Source organism: Zootoca vivipara, chromosome 15 (genome assembly GCF_963506605.1).
Source record: "Zootoca vivipara chromosome 15, rZooViv1.1, whole genome shotgun sequence".
Lineage (NCBI taxonomy): Eukaryota > Metazoa > Chordata > Lepidosauria > Squamata > Lacertidae > Zootoca > Zootoca vivipara.
Window position 1 is genome coordinate 38,419,448 of NC_083290.1, and position 23,059 is coordinate 38,442,506.

Sequence of the window (23,059 nt, forward strand, 5' to 3'; positions counted from 1 at the left end):
TGCCAGGTTGGGGGGGGGGAGTTCATTCAAGCAGGTTGCAGTGGTGAGGAGGAGGAGCACTTTTGGTGGTCTCTTGTCAGTGGGTCTCCTGCTGGGTTGAGGACCCTCAACATGTGCCAACCCTTGATGTTGTCCCTGCAAACATGGTGGAGTCTCCTTCTTTGGAGGTCTTTAAGCGGAGGCTTGACAGCCATCTGTCAGGAATGCTTTGATGGTGTTTCCTGCTTGGCGGGGGGTTGGACTGGATGGCCCTTGTGGTCTCTTCCAACTTTATGATTCTAGAGAGCATTCAAAAGTCCACCATGGAAGGGTGCTCTCCTTGATTATTACCAGTCATACCTCAAACGGTGAGGAAACCCAGAGAAGGTTCTTAGATGGTGATCAGATCAGATCCCGGCAGGTGCACATGATGGCAGGCAATTTACCTACTGCAATTGTTAGTTGGGTTGTTTACCTGTTACAGTTCCACAATCTAGTTCCTGCCAATGCACTCAAACCAGTTCACCATTTATAATAATGGCTTACAACAGGGCAGGGAAACCTGTGGCCCTTTGAATGTTGTTGGATTCGGAATACAGCTCCTATCAACCCTGACTCTTGGCCATGATGACCAGGGCTGATGGGAGCTTGAGTCTAAAAATATTTGGAAGGCCATGAATTTTGCACCAGTGCCTTACAAATTACCAGATGCAGGGCAATATGAGAGTGGGAGAGAAAATACTGTAAGAAAAATAGAAGTACAATGGCTATTGCATGAGGTGGTTTTGGAACTGGAAAGAGCCAAAGGCCACACGTAGCCGCCACATTGATGGAGGGGGTCCTCATTGTTGGACCCCTCCCTCTGAGCATTTTGTGAACACAGCAGGAGTGGGATTCCTACACCCACCTGCCTCTGCCATCAGCAGGAAATTTTCAGTTTTGTTGTATGCCAGTGATATGATCTTCTGCTCTTATGCACAAATTGGCTTGAGGCATCTCTTATCAGCTTTGGGAAACTTTTCTGAGTCTGAACAGCTGGGTATTAATTATGATAAAACAAAGGCTGTTGTTTCTGATTATTTGAAAAATAAGAACTTCCCCATACCTGGGACGCTGATGGTCATGATATTGTTGAACAAGTCCAATTCTCTTGTTTCCTGGAGGTCGTTATTCTCGGCAATGAAATTAGGAAAAATGAGAGCTTGGGAAGGACCGTAGCTGAGTGGTGGAGTGAGCCTTGCAAGCAGATAGTGCCAGGTTCAATATCTGGCATCTCCATGAATGGTTGGGAGATACTCCTGCCTTATATCCTGGAGAGCTGCTGCCAGTCAGTGACAAGTCACACTGAGTTAGATGGAGCAACTGTCTGACTCATTTCAAGCACTGGGGGAAGGCATATTCAGATTACCATTAAACACACTGCCCAAAACATCCCTGAACTCTACATTGGCCCTGAGTCCTATTTTACAGAGGACAGTCCTGTATTGGAAGGAGTCCTCTGTTTGAAAATAAAGGACCAGTTTTAAAATAAAGGACCATAAGAAGGAAGAGCAGGGCCCTTGAAGTTCCCCATCAATAGTTTTTTTTTTAAGTTTCTTGCATTTATATCCCACCTTTCTTCCATCATGGGACACAAAGTGGTGTACCTGTGATTCACAGGTGGTCATCTATCCAGATACTTTGGTTCTCAAACAGAATGCATTCCAGGAGTCCACTCGACTCCTGGAACAGTTCGAAAACCAAGGCACAGCTTCCGATTGACCGCAAGAGCTTCCTGGAGTCAATTGGAAGCCGCAGAAGCCATGACAGATGTTTGGCTTCCAAAAATCGTTCGAAAACCAGAACACTCACTTCCAGTTTTCAATCATTTGGGAGCTGAAATGTATGAGTTCTAAGACGTTCAGCAACCAAGGTACAGCTGTATATGGTTTTATTTACACATATGTACAGTTGAGTCTATTGTGGAGAGAGTTCAGAGAATTCACATCTCAAGAGGGGCTTGCTTCCTGCAGAAGTGCAACATTAGATTCAAAGGCAGCCAAGCAGCCATCTCTGTGCCTCTGTGATCAGCCTGTTCCAATCACCTGCATGGCTTCTGCCTACCCTCCTCCTTTTTCTTCCCAGAAACCCTTGCCAAATGTGACTTCCTCTTCCGCTTACATCATTGCCCCTTGGCAACCTCCCCGTGTGTGCCTGGCAGTCTAAAGCCTTGTGATGGCTTCTTCTAATGTGTTGATGACTGGCCATTTCGGCCTTTGTTAATGGCTTGTACTGAGCCAACCATGTCGAGCTGGGCTAGCTTGTTATCCTAAACTTAATCAAGCAGTGTTCGGTGCAGTTTTAATCAAACCATGATCAATCCTCACTTTTACTAAATCCAACATTAATGGGGAGTCTGTCCCCTGTCCCCCCCCAAAAAAAACCCCCTCAATAAACATATTGGAAACTAAAATCAAATTTGATATGGGATGGTACCTTAGGTCCACTGTTGTGCTCTAGATCTGGAATCAGTTCCTGGCTATGTCTTGAGAACTATAAAAGGCTTCTCAAAGAGACCCCCATCTGTTCTCTTCCATTTTAAAGTAGGTGTGTTGCTATGAGGATGTATCTCTGCATTTTTAAACAAGTGGATGAAAACTTAAAACTACGGAAGCCAAGAGACTTCCCAGACTTGAACTCAGAGCAAACTCAAAGCATCACTCTGAAAGGTGTCGTGCGCCTGCATCTGAGAAAGAGGTGAAACATAAAAGCCTCCTTGGGAAGATTCAAGACAGGAAAGAAAAAGTACTTCTTCACACAGAACAAACAATTCACTCCCACAAGTGGCAGTAATGGCCACCAACTTGGATGCTTTGAAAGAAGATCAAATAAATTCATGGGGGGTGAGGCTATCAATGGCTAGTAGTCATGATGGCTGTGTTCTTCCTGCACTGTCGGAGGCAGTATGTTTCTGAATACCAGTTGCTGGAAATTTCAGGAGGGGAGTATACTGCCACACTCGGGTCCTGCTTATGAGTTTCTCATGGGTATCTGGTTGGCCAGTGTCTTTTGGGTATCTCCTGGAAGGCTCATTGCCCTTAGTCATTATGTCACCTCATTATGTAATGATATGAAAGAGGTACCTGAATCTTCCTCTTTCCTCAGTGCTTTCCCCTAAGAGTGAGGAATCAGATCTGACCAGGTGGACAGATACATATCTGCCCTATGCCACACAGGGCTGTCAATCACCTAACTTCACAATTCCATCAAGTGAGGATCATCAAGACCATGCAGGGCTTGCGAAGAGTCCTGGGTGGAGCTTTGAAGTGCCTCTGATCAGTATGCTTGAAGTCACCACCTGTTAGGTGATCAGTCAATGCTTGCTTTCTAATCTATACTAGGATTGGCTGAGTGGAGCGAATCTGGCTTGAAATCCTGGAGAACCTCTGCCAGTCAATATAGAGTACTGAGATATAGATGGACCAATGGTCTAACTCAGTAGAAAGCAGTTTCCTATGTACATGGAGATGGACAATAGATAGATCAATAGATCCACACCTTAGTATGATCATAACTAGGAATGCTCTTTGTCTGATCTCAAAGCATGTCAGATGAGTACAGACTTTATTCATTTGAGGTTCCAGCAAATGTGCTTATTTCCTTTGGAGCGGAGGCTCCAGCAAATATGCTTCTCCAACTTTATGCCCTTCAGATCTTTTGGACTACAACTCCCATCATTCATGGTCATTATGTTCTCTACCCCCCACTCTCTCCCATCTTTCACATTTCTCTTGAAATATAAAAAATTGCCTTATCATACTATTTGGACATCTAGCTCAATATTGTCTACTCTAAGCTGACTGGCAGTGGTTCATCTGCTAGCTAAACCTCCTTTACTGAATATGGCAAGGACTGAATAATCTCAGAGTTGAATGGGGATCTCAGGTTGAATGGGGATTTTCCACACCCAAGCCTAGTGCTGTTGCTGCTTCTGCACCACAGTGACAGGGCTAGATGTACCATTGGCAGCCACCTCACACAACATACCCTGAACTCCATAAGGTGACTGCTACCTGCCATCAGATGTGGAGAAAGGTACTGTCTTGTTCCCAGTATTGAAATGATATCCAGTTGATTTACTGAAAATACCTCTTTGGGAAGGCTTGTAGCTCAGCAGCTTTGCATGAATATAGAAGGTCCATGTTCTATCTCCAGCATGTCCAGGTAAAGCTGGAAATGCCTCCTGCCTGAAACCCTAGTGAGTCACTGCCAGTCAGGATAGACAGTACTGAGCTACATGGAGAGGTGGTCTGACTCTGTATAAAGCAGCTTCCTATAGGTCTATTAGGAGAACGGGCATAGCTGTGTGGTAGAACATCTCTACTGAATGCAGAAGACCCCAGCTTCAATACCTGGGCAAGACCCCAGTCTGAACCTCTGAACCTGGAGAATTGTTGCCACTCAGTGTAGACATTCCTGAGCTAGATGGACCCAATATAAGATACCTTCCTATGTTCCAGTCTACCAGTCCAATGGGATGCATTGCATGGAAGGGGAGAAGCCACCATCTTAGTCTTCACCACAGGCATCCAAACGCCTTGGACTGGCCCTGCAAAATGCCACCTGAGGACAGGAAGAAGTTTGGTGCAAACAGTATTTTGGTGCAATGCAGCAGAGAAGGAATCAGGTGTACTAAAGTCTGCTGAGACCGGAAAAGAAAAGTAACATGTCCACAAAAATTTTTTTCCTTCCTTTGGATTTTGAAATATTGGCAGCCGCCATGGGTTCTCTGATTGTTTATGTATGCCAGTTTTCCAACGTCACATACTATGTCATTGTGAAGGGAGGACTGGGGTTCTCACTATTAAATAAAAGCAAGGAATAAAGGCTGCACACACACCATATGTTTAAACTATATCTAAAGCACATGACTTTCCCAAGCATCTTGGGGACTGTAGTTCACCCCTCACAGGGTTCCTGGTCTCAGTGCCTTTACCAAACTACAGTTCCCAGGATTATTTGGGGAAATGTTACATGGATCCAAGATCAAAGGATTACAGGATCAAAGATTACAGGAACTTGTTCACCCAGAGAGTTTCTTAATGCATAATGCGTGAAGCAGCCCTAAGCAATGTTTTAATTTGTTTTAAACTGTTTTTAATGCTTTATTTTATATTGCTGTAACCTGCCCTGGCACCTTATAATGAAAGGCAGGTACTAAATCTAAATAATAATAAGAATAATAGAAGTGAAAATGGAAGGAATGTGCCCCAGGTTTTCTGCAGCATAGAATTCATTTCAAGCCACAGTCCTATATTACTCAGGTCACCTCCCTCTTTAAGTTGAAGTTACAGGAAGCTGAGAGAGGTGTTGTCAGAGGAAGTCAGACTGCCATGGCAACGGGAATGTCATTTCTCCCCTCACAGGGCTCCAGTGCCTTTGAGAGCTGTATGAAAGACAGAAATTCAACAGATACAGCTTCCCTGGCACAGAGTTGCTTCAACCCTAGTGAAGTCCCGTCCCATGAAGGCCACTCACATCTGTGCACATTTTTGTTGTTGTCATCATTATCATTTGTTGTTGCTGCTGTTATCAGAGGCGGTTTTAGGGGGGCACGACCGCTGCAGCCGCCTAAGGTGCTACACTGCAGGGGGTGCCACAACAATGCTGTAGAACAGGGCACGAGAGGCAGGAGGCGCCAAATTTTAGCATCGCACAACCCAAAGCCCACCACTGCCGTTGTTACTATTATCCGTGACTTGCTATAACAATATTTTCCTGAGCAATGAACAAAGAAAACAGCAACTTAGCAAAATCACAGAATGCTGTCAAATCAACACTAACAGCCAGTGTTTTCAAATATATTGAAAGCCACCTTAAGATTTCTGATTAGCAGGTGGGGGGGGATAAATAATTAAAATGAATGCATAAATAAATGTACTCTTTTTTCCCCTCATTCCTAGACTTCATCACTGCTCTAGAATTGCACCAGTCTCAGTCCTGCCCAGACTTTGCCAAATCTCCCCATGCTGCAGGGACTATTTCCTAAGAGGGTCAAACAAGTGCTGTAATAATGCTGATGTTTGATCTCAGTCACAACCATGTAAACATGCCAGAATTGTTGCATCAACCCTGGCGCAGCACAGATGGTAATCCATCTGTAGCATTCTTTGATGCCGTCTCGCACAGCAAGGAGCAGTCTGCCAGAGAAAGGTGCTACTCACTTGCAAAGGTTAAACCAGGCCAGATTCGATTCAACTGCTGACATCCCAAAACGGAGAGCTGTGTCTGTGCAAGAAATGTAGGGATATAGCCAAATAGCCCACTACAGGAGCACAGTCTTTCTGTTTTGGTTGGAGATCACAATCTTCTCCCCCTGGATCAAGCTTGAGTGAACCTGTTTTTCCTGTTTGCAACTTAAGTCACCCTGCACTGCACCAATTGGCTGTGACAGCTGAAGTCACTAACCCAACTTCCACCCTGAAGCAGTTGTTTAAGATAAAAAAAAACCTGGGAAAGGGAACTGGGCTGGCATCAAGCAGTTGCTAAGACCCTTATTACAGCTGGAGACCATTGCTAATCTCAGGATCCTCCTTGTCATGTGGCTCTTCCTTCTTGTGGGGTGGTCCTAGAAAGAAATGGAGGACAAATGGGGAACTGCCCCACCACCTTCAGACTGCCCTGAGCCAGCCTCTGCCTTCCTGCCTTCTTACTTACAACCAATCAGGGCTCTACTGGAGTCAATGACAGGTAGAGCCAGCAGAGCCCTGACTGGTTGTAAGTAAGAAGGCAAGCAGGCAGAGGCTGGCTCAGGGCAGTCTCCCTGCCTCCTACCCTTCCAGTCCCAGTGGGCACCAGTCACCACTGAAGGACAGCAAATATGCAGTAACAGTAGTAGCAAGGAAAAGGAGTTGGGAAGCCTTGGATAGGCACCTACTGATAACATATTACCCAGCTCCTCCTCCCACAGACCTGGAATCATCATTAGGAATGAATACGCTATGGTGGCTGGGGTCCATTGGCCTGGTAGGATGTAAGGCCGGAGGCTAGCAGTAGGTGGAGCCAGCGCCAACAACAAGGAGAGCCAAATCATTCTAGTTTTGTTTGCAACCTCTTTCCTGATGATTTCTACAACTGCAACCCTGAGATTACTAAGGAGGAGGAAGCTGACAGGCAAGGCTGCCCTCGGAACTGGTTGTAAGGAAGATGGCAGGCTGGTGGAGGGCAGAATGAGATTGTGGGACAGTTCTCCATTCACCCTAATGACCCAGCCTCCATTATGGGTGGGCAGGCAAACCAGTTGACAACATAGGCTACTAAATATGTCATTTGATCTTCTGGCTTGTACATCTGCCCAATGAGTTGCTGAAAGCAATAATAATCCAGACAGGGTGGTTGGGTGTGAAATGCAGTGAGTCCTAATTTGTTTTTCTGTCAGTACACACTTGTCAACTCTCTTCAGAGAGCCCATCCCTAAAGGAAACCTTTTTGGTGTTGCTTTCTTTCCTTGACTCTTCAATGAGCCAATCCGTGAGCAACGCTGTCATTTTCCCGGCAGCCAAAGACATCTCTCTTCTCATCCGAGCTGTGCCTGCCTCGCCTGCCTCCATGAACATCTGCCGCAAGGAGTCGTCACCTGTCACCTTTTCACAAGTGACTTTGGAAAAGAGAATATGGCACATGTAAATAATTTACAGGCCATCTTCATCGAGACAACAACTGACTTTCAAAACTACTTTCCTGGAACATCTTCAGATGCCAAACAGGCAGAGAAATGTAGGCCTTTCAGAGAGATGGACAAGCTGATGGGTCTTGGGGCTCTGACAAGTGGGACTTGCAGCTAAGTATTGCGTGATGGAGGGGCATTCCATTGCCCCTCTAGCACAGGTAATATTCTATTCTTATATTTAAAGTGCTGTTATAATTTGGTAAATTTTGCCTCCTGGTACCTCAGGCTCAGGGGACAAATGTGGCTCTCCAAGTCTCTCTATCTGCCTTTCAGAACTCTCCATAAGGCCACACTTCTTGCGCATCATTTGAGTACTTTTGCTGGCTGGAATGCGTCCTTCAATTCTGGTAATAGAATCATAGAATTGGAAAGGACACAGGGGGGGTTTCAACAGATGTTGCCTGATGTGCCGTGGGAAAAATTGAAAAATTCGATTTATATATAGTCAATATAGGCACAGAGTTAATTTTTTTAACATTTTCTAATGGTGGTGTGCCTCGTGATTTTTTTCATGAAACAAGTGTGCCTTTGCCCAAAAAAGGTTGAAAAACGCTGCTTTAGTCTAACCCCCTGCAATGCAGGAATCTCAGCTAAATCCAGAAGAGATGGCCAGCCAACCTCTGCCTAAAAATCTCCAAGGAAAGAGAGTCCACCACCTTCTGAAGGAATCCATTCCACTGTCAAGCAGCTCTTACCATCAGAAATTTCTTCCTGATGCCCCTTGCTTGCCTAAGTGGAGGACAGAAATAGAGGTGAATGCCTTTAGAAACTCACCAACTATACAAGGGTGAAACTTCCATTCATTGTTCTGCTTACTTTTGCCCCTGGCTCTGCCTACCTCTAGCATGTGGTCCTTAGAAGGTCACCCAAGAGGAAATGTGGTTCCTTGGGCTTAAAAAGCTTCCCCATACCTGCTGTAGTGTATGGTTGGTGCCCTTTCAACTACACAAGGACCAGCACATGTGGAATTGAGATTGCCATTGGCATATACAATATCTTTCATAATTCTGTAGCCTTGAAGTGCCAGGTGAATGTGACCCATTGCTGCATCTCATGAACTGTTTGACCTACAGGAACCATCTCTGCTCAAGGTCACACGCTTAATGCATCGCCTAGTTTTGCCCTCATTGGATAATCTGGTAGCACCCAGCTCAGGGAATGGCTTCCAACATGAGAAAATGTGGTGTAAATAAACAAGTGTCCCGTTCTTGTGGGGAAAAGATGAGCTCCTTCATCATCCCTCCCCTTCACCCCTCTCCATTTGCATGCATGATCTGTTGATCAAATCCTGCAGTCATCTCAGAGTGTGTAAGAAGTGAACATCAAAGCCACCAAAGAGAGGCAACAAGGAGGGGAGGAAGAGACGGAGGGGGAGGGAGGGAGGGAGGGAGGGAGGGAGGGAGGGAGGGAGGGAGGGAGGGAGAGAGAGAGAGAGAGAGAGAGAGAGAGAGAGAGAGAGAGAGAGAGAGAGAGAGAGAGAGGTGTTACATTAGTGTCTGGAGCTCCTGTAGGCTTCTGCATTTGAAACCGTCAAGATTTCAGCTTTGCTGCCATGTTGAATGAAAAAAAGGAAAGAAAACATGCCAGGCACATAAAGGAGTTGCCTGCCACATGCAGGGCGCTTCACAAGTCATAGCAGCCTGCTAAACACCTCCACCCACCCCCCCTTGCAAATGCGCTCCTGAGAGTGGGACACATCAGCTGCTTGAGAGGTAGTAACTTACAGTACAGCTCATCCATCAGTCAAGCCTGGGCTTACATTGGACTCCTTTCCAGTTGCTGCATATCATTGCCATGTTGACTAATCAGCAACTGATGCAGTTAGCTGCATCGTATGGCCTGGGTATCGGCTGTTGTGCATATCGTTTGCATAATACACATAAATTTCACATATAACTGTACATATAATTAGTGAATCTTTTTTTAAAAAAATGCAAGTGGGTGCACAATGCAAGGTGTGATCCAATGTGAGCAAAGCTTAATTGGGTTGGAACCATCACATTCTGTGTATGAATCCATTTACCAAGCTAGTGGCATTCGGGGGGGGAGGGGACGCAATCATGGCAGGTGGATGACAACGTAAGGTGCTCTCCTGCTTCCCCGACATGCTTAGGCAAGAGATCAGACAAATATCCTTCAACTCTGCCTAGCATGTACTAACACTAGCTTCATTCAGCTTTAATTGTGCAATGTGAATTTGCCGGTACAGGCAGCAGCCCTTTCGCGGGGGGGGGGGTTCTGTTCCTGCACGCCACTGGAGTGTGCATAAGCCCGCCCCATTAAGCCCCTCTTCTGCCCTCTTCTGGGTCCAAAAGGACTCACACGTCGACAGTCACACATCAATTGGACTTGTGCAAAATGGGATTACTCCTCTGCCCCAGCCTCCAACAACCTGAGTTCTTGCACTGCACCACAGACTCTTCCTGCACCCTGGGCAAAACAGCCTCCGCTTTCTCTTTTGATCTGGGGCAGGCCTTGAAGATATTGCTGGACTCCAGACTCTCATCAGCCCCAGCCAACGTGTCCAGCAGTCAGGAATGATGGAAGCCATAGCCTTGCAACATCTGGAGAGCCACGATTGCCCGGCTCCAGATCTAACTAGTAGGCCTCTCCCTCACTGGGCTGCCTAGGCCATCATTCACCACCCCTTCACCCCCACTCTCCTACCCATACTGTTTTCTTTCCCACACCCCCTTTCCTGATCCTCTGTCCATCATGCGCAGCCTGCTTCCCCCTTTGTTTGCTCTGTGGGGGATACCCATTAGCTCTGTAGCCTGCTTTGGGGGTGGGGAAGGTCTCTGTGTTACATTTGTTGGGAGATTTATGACTCGAGCAGCTTTGATGTGGGCCTCCGATAACCATCAGGGGTATTTGGGTTTCATGACACAGTCAGTCAGCAAGCTCTGAATGAAAAGGGTTTATGGGCAGCTATGTTTCCTGGAGCTATAGAGATGGCAAGTGCATTCCTAGGGAAGGGTGGCAATTAAAATACACAGACATTGTGTGGTGGGGGGGGGAGTTGTGTGTGTGTTGTTGTGTGTTTTTTTTTTAAAAAAGTCAGCTTTGTGATTAAACTCAGCTTTTCCTTTAAAAGGGGAGGTAGGATATTTCCATTTAAATCAGCAGCAGCTCTGGGACAAGAGAGCAGTGTAGAATGTGTCAGAGGATTAGACCAAGGAAAATGGGAGTCCGAGGCTTTCCCCTTTCACACTTGGCTGTTATTCCCCATTAGGCTACTCGTGTTTGGCTCAGGGAAGGGATAATTTTTTTAAATAAAAAAACAGAAGATGAAGCAAAAGCAAGAGTCAAGGAAGGGCAGAGAAGAGGAAGAGGAAGTGTTTCATTTACTTACTACTTAAAAAAGAAATCCAGCTGTCCTCCAAGGAAATCAGAATGGTATGCATAATTCTCCAAACGTTTCGTACCCACAACAGCCCTGCAAGACATGTTAAAAAGAGCATGCCCCTAAGGTCAGTTGGTGGACTTTAGGGTTGAGTGTTTTGCAACAAGTAGCGTAACTGTCACTTGCAGCTCAGGTGTCGTGAGCAGCTAGGGGTGCCTTCCACAGCTGCCTCAACCATTCCTCCTAAGGCTTGGTTTCCAAAACCCTTTATCATCTTGGTCATCCTCCTCTGCACACACCTTTCAGTTTGTCAATATCCTTCTTAAACTGTGGTGCCCAGAACTGGACACAGTACACCAGGTGGGGTCTGATCAAGGCAGAACAGAGTGGTACTATTATTGGGGGGGGGAGGTGACATAGTTCAATCATGAACAGTAGTAAGCAGAGTAATAATAGTAGCAGTAACATTTGCAATAGTATGTTGAAAGTAGTAGTGTTTCAGCCTTCCTCCAAGGAATTCGGGGTGGCATGCAAGATTCTCCCCTCATTTCATCCCCACATTTTATCCTCATTAAACTTATCATTAACACTTTGGACCCCTAGTACTCTCACAGAACTACAGTTCCCAGAGTTCCCTGGGAAGAGAGATGGACCATTAAACTATTCTGGGAATTGTAGATCTGTGAGGGAAATGGGGGTCTCCTAAAAATTCTCGGCACCCTACATTTCCCAGGATTCTTGGGGGTGGGAGTCATGACTGTTTAAAGTGCTGTGATGCTGCTTTAAATGCACAGTGCGGAAAGGTAGATTCATGTCACACATTTAACGCACAATTCAAGGCACAATTAAAGCTCATGGTTTCCCCCAAAGCATAGCTGTCAAGTTTTCCCTTTTCTCGCGAGGAAGCCTATTCAGCATAAGGGAATTTCCTTTTTAAAAAAGACTATGCCCCCAAGTTAATGGGGACTGTAGTTTAAGGGTGCTGGGAGCTGTGGCTCTGTGAGGGGGAAACTACAGTTCCCAGGATTCTTTGGTGAGGTCATGTGTATTGGATATGCTTTAAATGTGTGTTGTATACTTGTGCACAGTACAGATGCAACCTTACGATGACACCTGATTATTATTATTATTATTTAAGTTTAACAGGGAATTGAAGCCAGGCAAAAAGTGTTTAGGGGATTCAGAAGGCAGGAAGGCAACATTCATTTTTTTGTTAGGGAAGCACTGTGATTTGCCTTGGCTTTCAGAATGGGTTTGGAACATCTCCTTTAGTCTCTGGGGGCACTGCCTCCCAAGGGGATGTGTCTGGTTAGCAGGGCCGAGCAAATAATTTCCTAGTGGGTAATTTAGTCCATGGTCTGGGTGTCATTCTTCTACTTAGACATGTCTCACTGGCCATTTGCTGCCTGCTCAGCCTTTATTTGCTAATGGATATCATTTGAGGAAAGGGGAATGCAATATAATTCAGAGAAAATATTAAGAATATTTTCTGACGGTGAATATGGCACATGGTGCTGCTTTCTTGGGGACTTTGGGAAATGGGCACTTAAATGCTGACATATTCTGACTGGTGTCTGCAGAAAGAGGCTGCAACCTCTGACCTGGGTGTCAGTTTTACCTGTCGATAACTCCAGGGTCTTGCAAACAGAGCTTTTATGGCATGTCCAGGTCTCATTTTTAATGACTTCTTGGTAGGCACGAGCGGATTTACTTTGTTCAATTCCTTTGTTGTTCTGTTAGCTTATTCTAAAGATCAAGTCCTTGCTCAGGTATGAATATCCCCAGGCGAATTTGTTCAAGTCATTGGGAAGATAGGAAGCTACTTTATACTGAGTCAGACTGCTGGTCTATCTGCTATTGCCTGACTGGATGTGGCTCCCCAGGCTTTCAGGCTAGGAGTCAACAACTGAATCCTGAACTTTCCGCATGAAAATCAGGTGTTATGCAACTGAGCTATATGGTCCTTCCCCAATGTGCCTCAGCCTATTGTATACCCTCAGGTTGCCTTAGAATTAAATGAGCTTCTATTTGTAACCCACCTTCAGCCACTGGGACAAGTAGAAAAGTACATAAACCTGGGTAAACTTAACTTAGCAGCAGATGTTAATGAAAGACTATTTGAGAAGAACTCGTTGAAATTATGCCAGGTTTCATCAAATGCAGAGAGATTTCAATCTGGATGGTATTAATCTGGTGGTCCATAGCTTAATGAAAAGAGCTGGGAGCTGTTCACACATGTTTAGATAAGCATGAATGCTGAAAATCATACAGGTATGGCATGTGAAGACTCTGGCAAATGTGGCAGAAAATGTTGGATGTTTCCATTTCAGTCTTTAGGCTAGCTGATTACTCATCCTGGAAAGTTGAGCTGCAGATCTCTCACAGGTGAAAGCTGGGAATTTCCTGATGAACAAGCAAGTTGCTTAGGATCGCTCTCTCTGGGAGCAGAGAAAGAAAAGTTCTCAAACTGAATTAAGTCCAAAGAAAGAGACTGCATGGTTTGTTTGTTTGTTTAAGAGCAATGTGTTATTTTGTAATTGCAGCCTTTATTTTGTAACTATTTTAAGACTGTTTCCAGTAAAGCTTTGAAACTCATTCTGGTGGTGGAGAGCATTCATTTCTACCCTGTACAAGGTCCAGACCAGGGGTTGTGTTGCACCAACTCTAAGACAAAGTGTTGTGTTTAAAGTGGCATTATACGGTTTTAAATGTATAGTGCAGATGGGGCCATGTGCTGAGCATACCAGATTTCCCTCTATTTGTCCTTTCCTCTCCCACCTAAACTCTGTAAATCGAATAAAAGGACATTGAGATTAGAAGCCTGGAGGGCCAGTGAACAATTTGTTTTTGTTACACACTTGACATGCATGATATTACATTTGTCATTTCCTTATGGAGATTGAAAGTTCTTACTGCTTCCTTTGGACCAACATATCTCCAGCACTAAGCTGCAGGAAAGTGAATCATGTCAGATGCGTTTCAGCTTCCCAGTATTTGGGAGATTTATATAGGAGTTGTGTCTTTCTGAACTTTACTTAAATATCATGGGATAGAGGAAGCAACATGAATATTAACAGGCTGTCTGGAGAAGGGTAGAATAAGAAATGCACAGACGTTCAGGCACATTCGCAAAACAGCCCAGAGAACCGATTACAATGTGTAGTCGTGAGGGCGGGTGAAATTGTTGTGTCCATCCATAAAATGCAAGCAAGGGGAGGCCTGTTGAGCCATAAGGAGGTACCCTTGCAGTAGGTGCACATTGCATGTTTATTATCCCTTAAACTGGTTGTTTGAGCTCAACTGCTGCAGAACCATTCTTGTGACTGTAATTTCTTTTAAACTGTTTTTAAGGTTGTATTTTTAAATAGCTACAACTCACCTGAGACCTTATGGTAAAGGGTGGATAAGAAATACAAGTCTATATACTTGTATTTTCTCTCAAAGCATGCATTTCTATAGGTATATTATGCTAAAATTTGTGTTTGAGTACATTTATCATTATTATTATTATTATTATTATTATTATTATTATTATTATTAAAGAACTGCCTTGCAAACTTGCAAAATTCAGAGAATTGCAAAATATCTGCAGTCTGAGCTTCACTTCTGTCTCTGAGGTGTGGATCTGGTCAGTTGGTACTGGAATTTACAAGGAGCAAATAACTTAAGCATTCCAGGTTTCAAGTGGCACAAGCCAAATGCAGATTTACCACTTCAGTGAGAACAAAGACTAATCCAGTCTTGAGTTGCAGAGAGTACGAAATTAAATGGTGTGTGTGTGTGTGTGTGTGTGTGTGTGTGTGTGATGGGCCTAATTTTCTGACCCACAAGCAGCAGCTTTGAGTGCTCATCAGCTCCAAAACAGGCTCTGATCCCGTGCCCCATCTGTGCTCACTTCTGCCCATGCAAAAACCTCTGCCAAATGACTTCATTCAGCAATGCTGCCCATATTCATAGCCACATTGCTCTACAAGTTCTCTGAGGCAACTGCACATGTGCATATAGTGTAAGCTCTTTCTGACTCACTTCCCTACTTTAGACCTCTTTAAAGCGAAGAATATCAATTTCTGCATGGTGGTTGCATTCATATAGTCATCCACCCACATGCCCATGGACACATTCTGTTTTTACAGACGGGGGACAGGAGAGCAAGCCACTGGGTAGTGTAATCGGCATGCCAAAATCAGGACATTTGCACATCCATGCTCCAGCTATCCCTGTTTAGCAGGCAGCACAGATAACTGCCTTATATCAGAGCAGACTATTGGGCCATCTAGCCCTAGTATTGTCTGCATTCTGATCAACGCATCAGTTTAGGGCAGTCTTCCTTCAACCTTTGACTCCAGCTCCCACCCCACCCTGCTGGTATGGCTAATGGCCAGGGATGGCAAGAGTTATAGTCCCGACAATATCAAAAGTCTCAAGATTGGGGGAAGAGTGGGAGATGTGGGCCAGGCAGGTTTGTCTAGGAATTCAGACCTGGCAAATTCCACAAGCTTCCCTATTCAATGCAGGAGGGATACATGAATGCAGAATGAGTTTTCAGAAGCGTGCAACACTAGTAGGGGGCCTCATGCAGCCATTCTTGGCATGAATAATAATAGTGTTGCATGTGGGCCTAGAGGTATTGCTGGGAAGGGCCATAGCTCAGTGGCTGGGCATCTGCTTTGAATGCAGAAGGTCCCAGGTTCGATCCCTGGCATCTCCAGGTAAGTCTGGGGGAAAACCCTGCTTGAAATCCAGGAGAGCCACTGCTAGTCTGTGCAAACAATTCTGTACTAAATGTGCCAGTGGTTTTCTGACTCAGTATAAGGCACCTCCCTATGTTCCTGTTTTATAAATTCAGGGCACAGGTGCATGGCATTTGCAAAATAAATTGCATATGCTGGTGTAGGTCTCTGAGAAAATTGAGAGTGTGGGTGAGTGGCATCATAGCAGCATTGCAGTTTACTGCATGCTCAGCTGCCCTGTAAGCAAAATAAGTCCAGTAGATCCGAAGCCCAGAACAAGACACAGAGAGCTCAGCCCCCTGGCCCATCCCCTATAGCACCCCTGAGCATGTATAGATTTCCATCTGTGAAATGTTGTAGGTTAGGTGCCAGGTCTCCTTAACAATGCAACATGGATTGCAGCAACTATCACCCTGTCTCAAATCCTTCCTTCCTGGGGACGGTGATTGAGAGGATCATGGCTGTATAATTGTGGACATTCTAGGTGGGACTGATTATCTGGATCCAGGCCAGTCTGAGTCAGGCCTGCAGGGTCATTTCCAGAGAGTGGCATTGGGAGAGTGCTGTTTGCCCCCCGGTGTTTACACTGTCTGTGCCCTGTCTCACCAGAGTGGTACATGCTCTGGTTATCTCCCACTTGGACTACCACAATGCACTCTGCCTTTGAAAGTGACTTGGAAACTACAACTAATGCAGAATGCAGCTGCCAGACTGGTGACTGGGAACGGCAGCTGGGACCATATAACACCAGTCCTAAAAGATTTACGTGAGTTCCCAGTACATTTCTGAGCACAATTCAAAGTGTTGGTGCTAACCTTTTAAAGCCCTAAATGGCTTTGGCCCTGTATACCTGAAGGAGCATCTCTACCCCCACAGTTCAGCCTGGACACCGAGATCCAGCTCCAAGGACCTTCTGGCGGTTCCTTCATTGTGAAAAATAAGGTTACAGGGAACCAGGCAGAGGGCTTTCTTGGGAGTCATGCCCGCCCTGCGGAATGCCCTCCCATCAGATGTCAAGGAAATAAACAAGTACAGTCGTACCTCGGGTTGAGTATGCTGTGGGTTGCGTACTTTCGGGTTGCGTACTCGGCGGACCCGGAAGTGTTTACTTCCAGGTTCCACCCCCCGCGCGCATGCGCAGAAACGTTCTGCACACTTCGCGCATGCGCAGAAGTGTTCTGTGTGCTTCGTGCATGCGCAGAAGCACTCTATCGGCGCTTCACGCACGCGTGCTATCGCTGCTCAGGTTGAGTACTTTTCGGGGTGCGAACGGCACCCTGGAACGGATTGGGTACTCAATCCGAGGTACCACTGTATTTGACTTTTAGAAGACATCTGAAGGCAGCCCAGAATTGGGAAGTTTTTAATGGTTGATGTTTTAATTTGTTGGTAGCCACCCAGACTGGGTAGGGCAAGCCAGTCAGATGGGCGGCATATAAATATATTATTATTATTATTATTATTATTATTATTATTATTATTATTATTACTGCTACTTCTGTGGAGTGTCGCAGGGCACCATCTGGTCCCCAATGCCATTTAACACAAATTTAATACAAAGCCTTCGTGAGCAGAGAATGGGAGGTTTTGAACAAGGTTTCATCAGTACCAGGGATCCCCAAACTTACCTCGCCGAGGGCCGGTGCCGCCAGCTCTGATCGTGCTGTGGGCCAGAGCGTGCGGGAGCACGCGCCCATCCGCTTGCGCACACGCGGTTTCCGACGCACTTCTGGGTCACCAGAACACCGGAAATAGTTTATGCGCATGGGCCTCCTCCAGCCCAGAAGCGCGCCAGAAATGATGCTTGCGCATGTGCACAAGGTATTTCCGACGCTCCGGCAACCCAGAAGTGGGCAGCCATTGTGCGCAGCACAGTTAAGAGCGGGCGGCAGGGGTCGCTGGGGGCCGCATAAAAGAGCCTCGCGGGCTGCATCCAGCCCCCGGGCCTTAGTTTGGGGAAGCCTGATTAGTACGCTGATGATACCCAACCATGTCTCTCCATTACACCTGAGTCAGAAAAGAAATGTATATTATAATCCACATTTATATATTTTATGAAAGTGTGGATTATAAATATTTAAGTACATAATCAAACACCTCCCATGCACCTGAATCCAGCACTTGGAAGGTGCTTTCCTTCCTGACCCTGCCATTCACAGAAGGAAATCTAGCTGCTAATATAGCTGGAAAGCAAGCAGCCAGCACTCCCTTTCGGGTTAGCAGAGGGAGCAAGGCAGGCAGCCACATTGCTTAGCACTGCAATCTACCTAGGAGTACAGATGAGGTGTCTGATATTACACGACTCAGCATAAGGAAATGAAACTTTTTCTTTCTTACTTTTAATTGGATTCTACTTGCCCAGCAATCACGCCAGAGGCAGTATTATATGGGCTGTGTACATGTAAAAGAAAATTTACAGCACATGTTGACTGTAGCAGGCACATCTGGGCTTCCAGATCCTGCCTGTTCTTATCCAGAGGGGTTTTGCAGTCCATGGCAGGAGGAACATGTGGGCTTGGAAGAAGGGTGAGTCTACTTCATGAAGAGAAATACAGAGAGATTAATTCCAAATCCTAGCAGCTAGTCTGTTCCTGGAGTTCAGCTGGTTGAAGGAGTGGGAAGATTTCCAGATGGACACTTAACACTGCCAAGGGTAGTGTGAGGAAATATAAATCTCTCTGTGGCATTAAGGTATAGGAAGGCTTGCATATATGCCTCAATACAGCAGTTATGGACCAACGTCTGCTCTAAACAATGCTGGGCTTGGAAATGCCAAGAACTGGATTGCATGGTTGGGGTGCCGTATGTTTAATTATTTTGTTAAAGATGATGGCCAGCAGTTTTATTAGGCAGATGACTAGTTAATAATCCAGGCTCACTGGTTGATGGCAGGAACAAATGCTCAGGAGGTGGTCTCCTGATAGCTGGGAAGAGCTCACTACTATGTTTCTGGACATAAGAGCCAGCTCTTACAGACCAAGGTCCCTTCTGCCTGCCCTACCCAATAAAATATTTGAGGAGGGCAGTCTCCCCCCCCCCCAGTTGATGGGCATTGTCATTCAAACAGTGTGCATGTGCCACATCATGTGATCAGTTATGTGGGCGGGGCTTACCTCCCCCTTCCCAGTATTTTATTCAAGTTGGCACCCCTGTTTCAGCATGAGATGCTCACCAGAGCCCGGGAAAAGTAACACTCCTGCAGCTGAGGGGAGGGGCAAGTGTTAGTGCCATTCAAAAAACCCCAAGGTAGGTGCAAAATACTTTTCTCTCCAAGCTGCTTAGGGCCTGTGTGACATCAGTGCAGTTAAGCCACTGAGAATGACAGAGAGATTGTGATGCCCATTGCAACAACCCTCTCTGCCAAATAGCACTGAACCCACAACCAGCAGAAATGCTTATTAACTATATCTGGGGGCCCCCCCTTTCTGGTCTACACCATGCTTTGCAGTTCTCATAATAACTTTTGAAAGCCTGAAACACCACAAAAGCTCATTTCAGGCTAAAACCCCTAAAATATAGACGTGTCTAATTACGACTAAGTGCTGGTTTTAAAGAGCACAACGATCTTTCTTTTCTTTTTTAGTTCCTTTTTTCTCTGACATCAAGCAGTTCCCCATAAATTAAGATTAAAGGGAAAGAAGACAACGATGTGTAATAGAGGCTTTTCATTCTCTCCTCTAAGTGCATCTCACCACAGCCTCCTCCATTCCCTTTTGTCCTCGTCACTTCATAAACATGCTCGTGAGGACATAAGAAGGGCCCTGCTGGACCAGGTGAAAAGTTCCATCTGGTGCAGCATCCCGCTTCCCACAGTGGCCAATCAGGAGGAGGACATGAGCACAATAGAACTCTCCCACTTGTGATCTCCAGTGACTGGTCTTCTGCTGTCTATTCAATTCATGCATCCTCCCTGAATGGCTTGCCTCACCTGGCAGCTTGCTGATGTCCTTCCAAAGGGGGGTCCTGCCTTCAATCTGCTTTTGTCTCAAACTTGCAGCTCTCCTCCTTTCCTTTTCCCTCTTCCCCCCTCACAGAAAAGTTATTAACTTTAGAAATTATCTTGAAGAAGGGAAGAAAGATCAAAGCACCATCTTAGGAACTGCTACTTCTCTTCCCTCATCACGAAACAGCAGGAGAATAAAAGGTAGCAGCTTCCAGCCCTCATAAAGAACATTCAAAATACTGGCCCCTCACCCTGCAAGGCTGTGGAGAAGCTGTTAAAGAAGCCACTTAAATGATACGTCATCTGCCTTTCAACAGATTCATTGATTGATTTAAAATCAGTGATATTGCATGTTGTCAAATACTTGCCTATTCCCAAAAGCTTCATCAGAGTTGAGATGCCTGTGGGAGAGACTGAAGAAAATGCAAAGTGACTTGCAAATTAATGAAAAAAGCTAACCTCCATCAATGGTGGCAATACTGAAAGGCCAGCAGTCTGGACTGGTTGTAAGTAAGGAGGCAGGTGAAGGTAGATTGAAATTGGTGGGACAATGTCCCATTTGCCCTAATGGACCGTCAGCTTTTTTTTCTTTGGTAATGCACCAGGACAAAAATAAACATGTCCACAACTCACATCTCCACTAGTTAAAAGGTGTGACTTTCTTTAGTACCATTGGTTAACTACTAATTATATCTTGCAGCATTAAGGGGTGATGACATGATAAACAATTTTGGCAATCATGCACAGTGCAGAGAAACTGGGTGGGGAGGAGCTTTTCTCACACAACCCTGGAATTCAGATGAGTGAGTATGTCACACAATAAAATTGATTGGCAGGATTAACTGATCCAGTTATCAGAAAACTTGGCATTTTAAGATCAGAGATAAGGCCATCTCATGTTGCCACAAGCTCCACAAAACGGGTTCTCCATTCATGGAGAGCACGAGTTGCGGAAGGGTTAACAGGACAACCCCAGGGTTTGCTGGGAAGGTTAGGCAAGATGGCCATGGAGTGACTGGGCATATTTTCTGTTGCTGGGGGGAAAGTCATGTTGCAAGTTTGATTGACAGCCATAGCCTTTATAAGCTCTAGCGTACTGCATCTGGTTTCACTTTTGCCAAGAGCAACTGATCTCCCGCCCGCCCACCTTCTTTAAGGGCTTTGTGCGTTTGACATTGCTATGCCTGTCATGGGGTCGTCTGCTTTGGGGCAGGGGCCTGGTAAGAATTTTGTCCATTTGGCTGATTGGCTGTTGCCATTTGGTTTTTGCCTACTGCGTAGCAAATCGCCACAACTTGTAAGGTTGGCGGTTAGGCATTGGTTAAAAATTGGTTGGCGGAGGGGTATGGAAAGGCTGGGCCTACCCCTCAAAATTGATGCGGCGTATAGAGGTATTCCGTTAAAGGAATCCTGGGGCCCGGAGGGCTCTCGTCAGTACCCCTGCAAGGGGATTGGCCCATACAAGAGCAAAGAGCCTCGGGGAACATTCAGGGAGAGGTAAAGGGCCTGTCGCACAGCTCCAGCCTCTCTCAACGGGTGTTTACCTACTGACTTCCCTAGATGGCTAGTGGAACTCAGTGCGGATCTGTCCCAGGGCGGGAGACAGATGGATTAACCAATGCCTAAGCAACCACTCACTATCGGTTGTATTTTAAATAAAGTTCTGGCCAAAATAATGCCAAAAACCTTAAACTTAAATTTGGTGTGGTGTGTGAATTTCTTGGGGGGATGTACTGTGACCTCGACATGCAAAGCCACAAAACTGAAAGCTAAGGCTGATTCTTCAACAGGCCAAATCCAGTAGAGGAAGATGGGGTGCATGGGACCAGCAAAGATGCCTGACATTGTCCTGGTCCTTTATTGCCTTATGAAACACCTGAGCCCTTCTGTATTGCTAGAGGCATCCTGTGAGTTGGTCCAGGCCTGTCTGTTTACTTGGAACTCTATAGGGCACTGCAGCCTGTTTTCTCCCCCATGGTGAAATCCTGACGAAAATCCCCTCCCACCTGTTTTTTGTCCCATGAGCAAAGCTGTTGGTTTGGGGGAGAGGGGGTAATCAAGACCACACATGTGGTGGGAAGCAGTTCAACCTTCCCCACCCTCAATGTGGCCCCTTTCCAGGTGAGGGTCCCACATAGCTCCTTTTAACGCAGATACAGTGGTACCTCTGGTTACGAACTTAATTCATTCCTAAGGTCCATTCTTAACCCGAAACTGTTCTTAACCTGAGGTACCACTTTAGCTAATGGGGCCTCCAGCTGCTGCTGTGTGGCCGCCATGCAATTTCTGTCCTCATCCTGGGGGAACGTTCTTAACCTGAGGTACTACTTCTGGGTTAGCGGAGTCTGTAACCCTTAGTGTTTGTAACCCAAAGTGTTTGTAACCCGAGGTACCACTGTACAAAAAAGCACATTTACTGTTCCTTTGTAGCCTGCTTTTAACTCTACAATAGCTTGCCCAGCACTGTTTGGAAACCCAGGCTGGTATGTGTTTTTTGGTGAAAGATGAGAACTATGTGATTCATTGCCCTACGACCCATTAGCCACTGTTCAGAATAAAACCTCACCAGCTGTAGCATGTTATATGGCAGCTGCACACCGCATGCTACATTAGTCATCATACATGTATGCCAGAGACCAGATGCATCCACCACCACTCAAGAAATGTGACTTCTCGAGACCCTGAGAAGGAAACCGAATCCTGAACAATGACACAATACTCGCAACTCTTTAATAACGCATCCCACAACGGCAAGAATACTGACAAACTTAGAAGAGGCTTACAAGGGGGAAATAGATATATAGAAACACTTGGAGCATTTGTAACCCACTGCTGTGTCCTCCTAGATATCCTGGGACATGTTGCTGCATTGTATCTTGAACCCAGGTCTCTCCAGCCATACTTCTGATAGATCACAAGATGTTGCCCACACACTTTTAGGTGTAGACATGTTGTCACTTGCCCTACTTCTCTATATTCCTCCTCAGAAACCCTTAAAGCAAGCACCTTTTCTCATTAAACATTGTGCAACCTCACACACAAGGGGCGGGGGGAAGAGAGAATGGAAGTTCTACATCATGGGTAGGCAAATTAAGGCCCGAGGGCCGGATCCGGCCCAATCACCTTCTAAATCCAGCCTGCGGACTGTCTGGGAATCAGCGTGTTTTTACATGAGTAGAATGTGTGCTTTCATTTAAAATGCATCTCTGTGTTATTTGTGGTGCATATGAATTCATTCATTCATTATTTTTTTCAAAATATAGTCCGGCCCCCCACAAGGTCTGAGGGACAGTGGACCGGCCCCCTGCTGAAAAAGTTTGATGACCTCTGTTCTACATCTAACTCAGTCACTACAA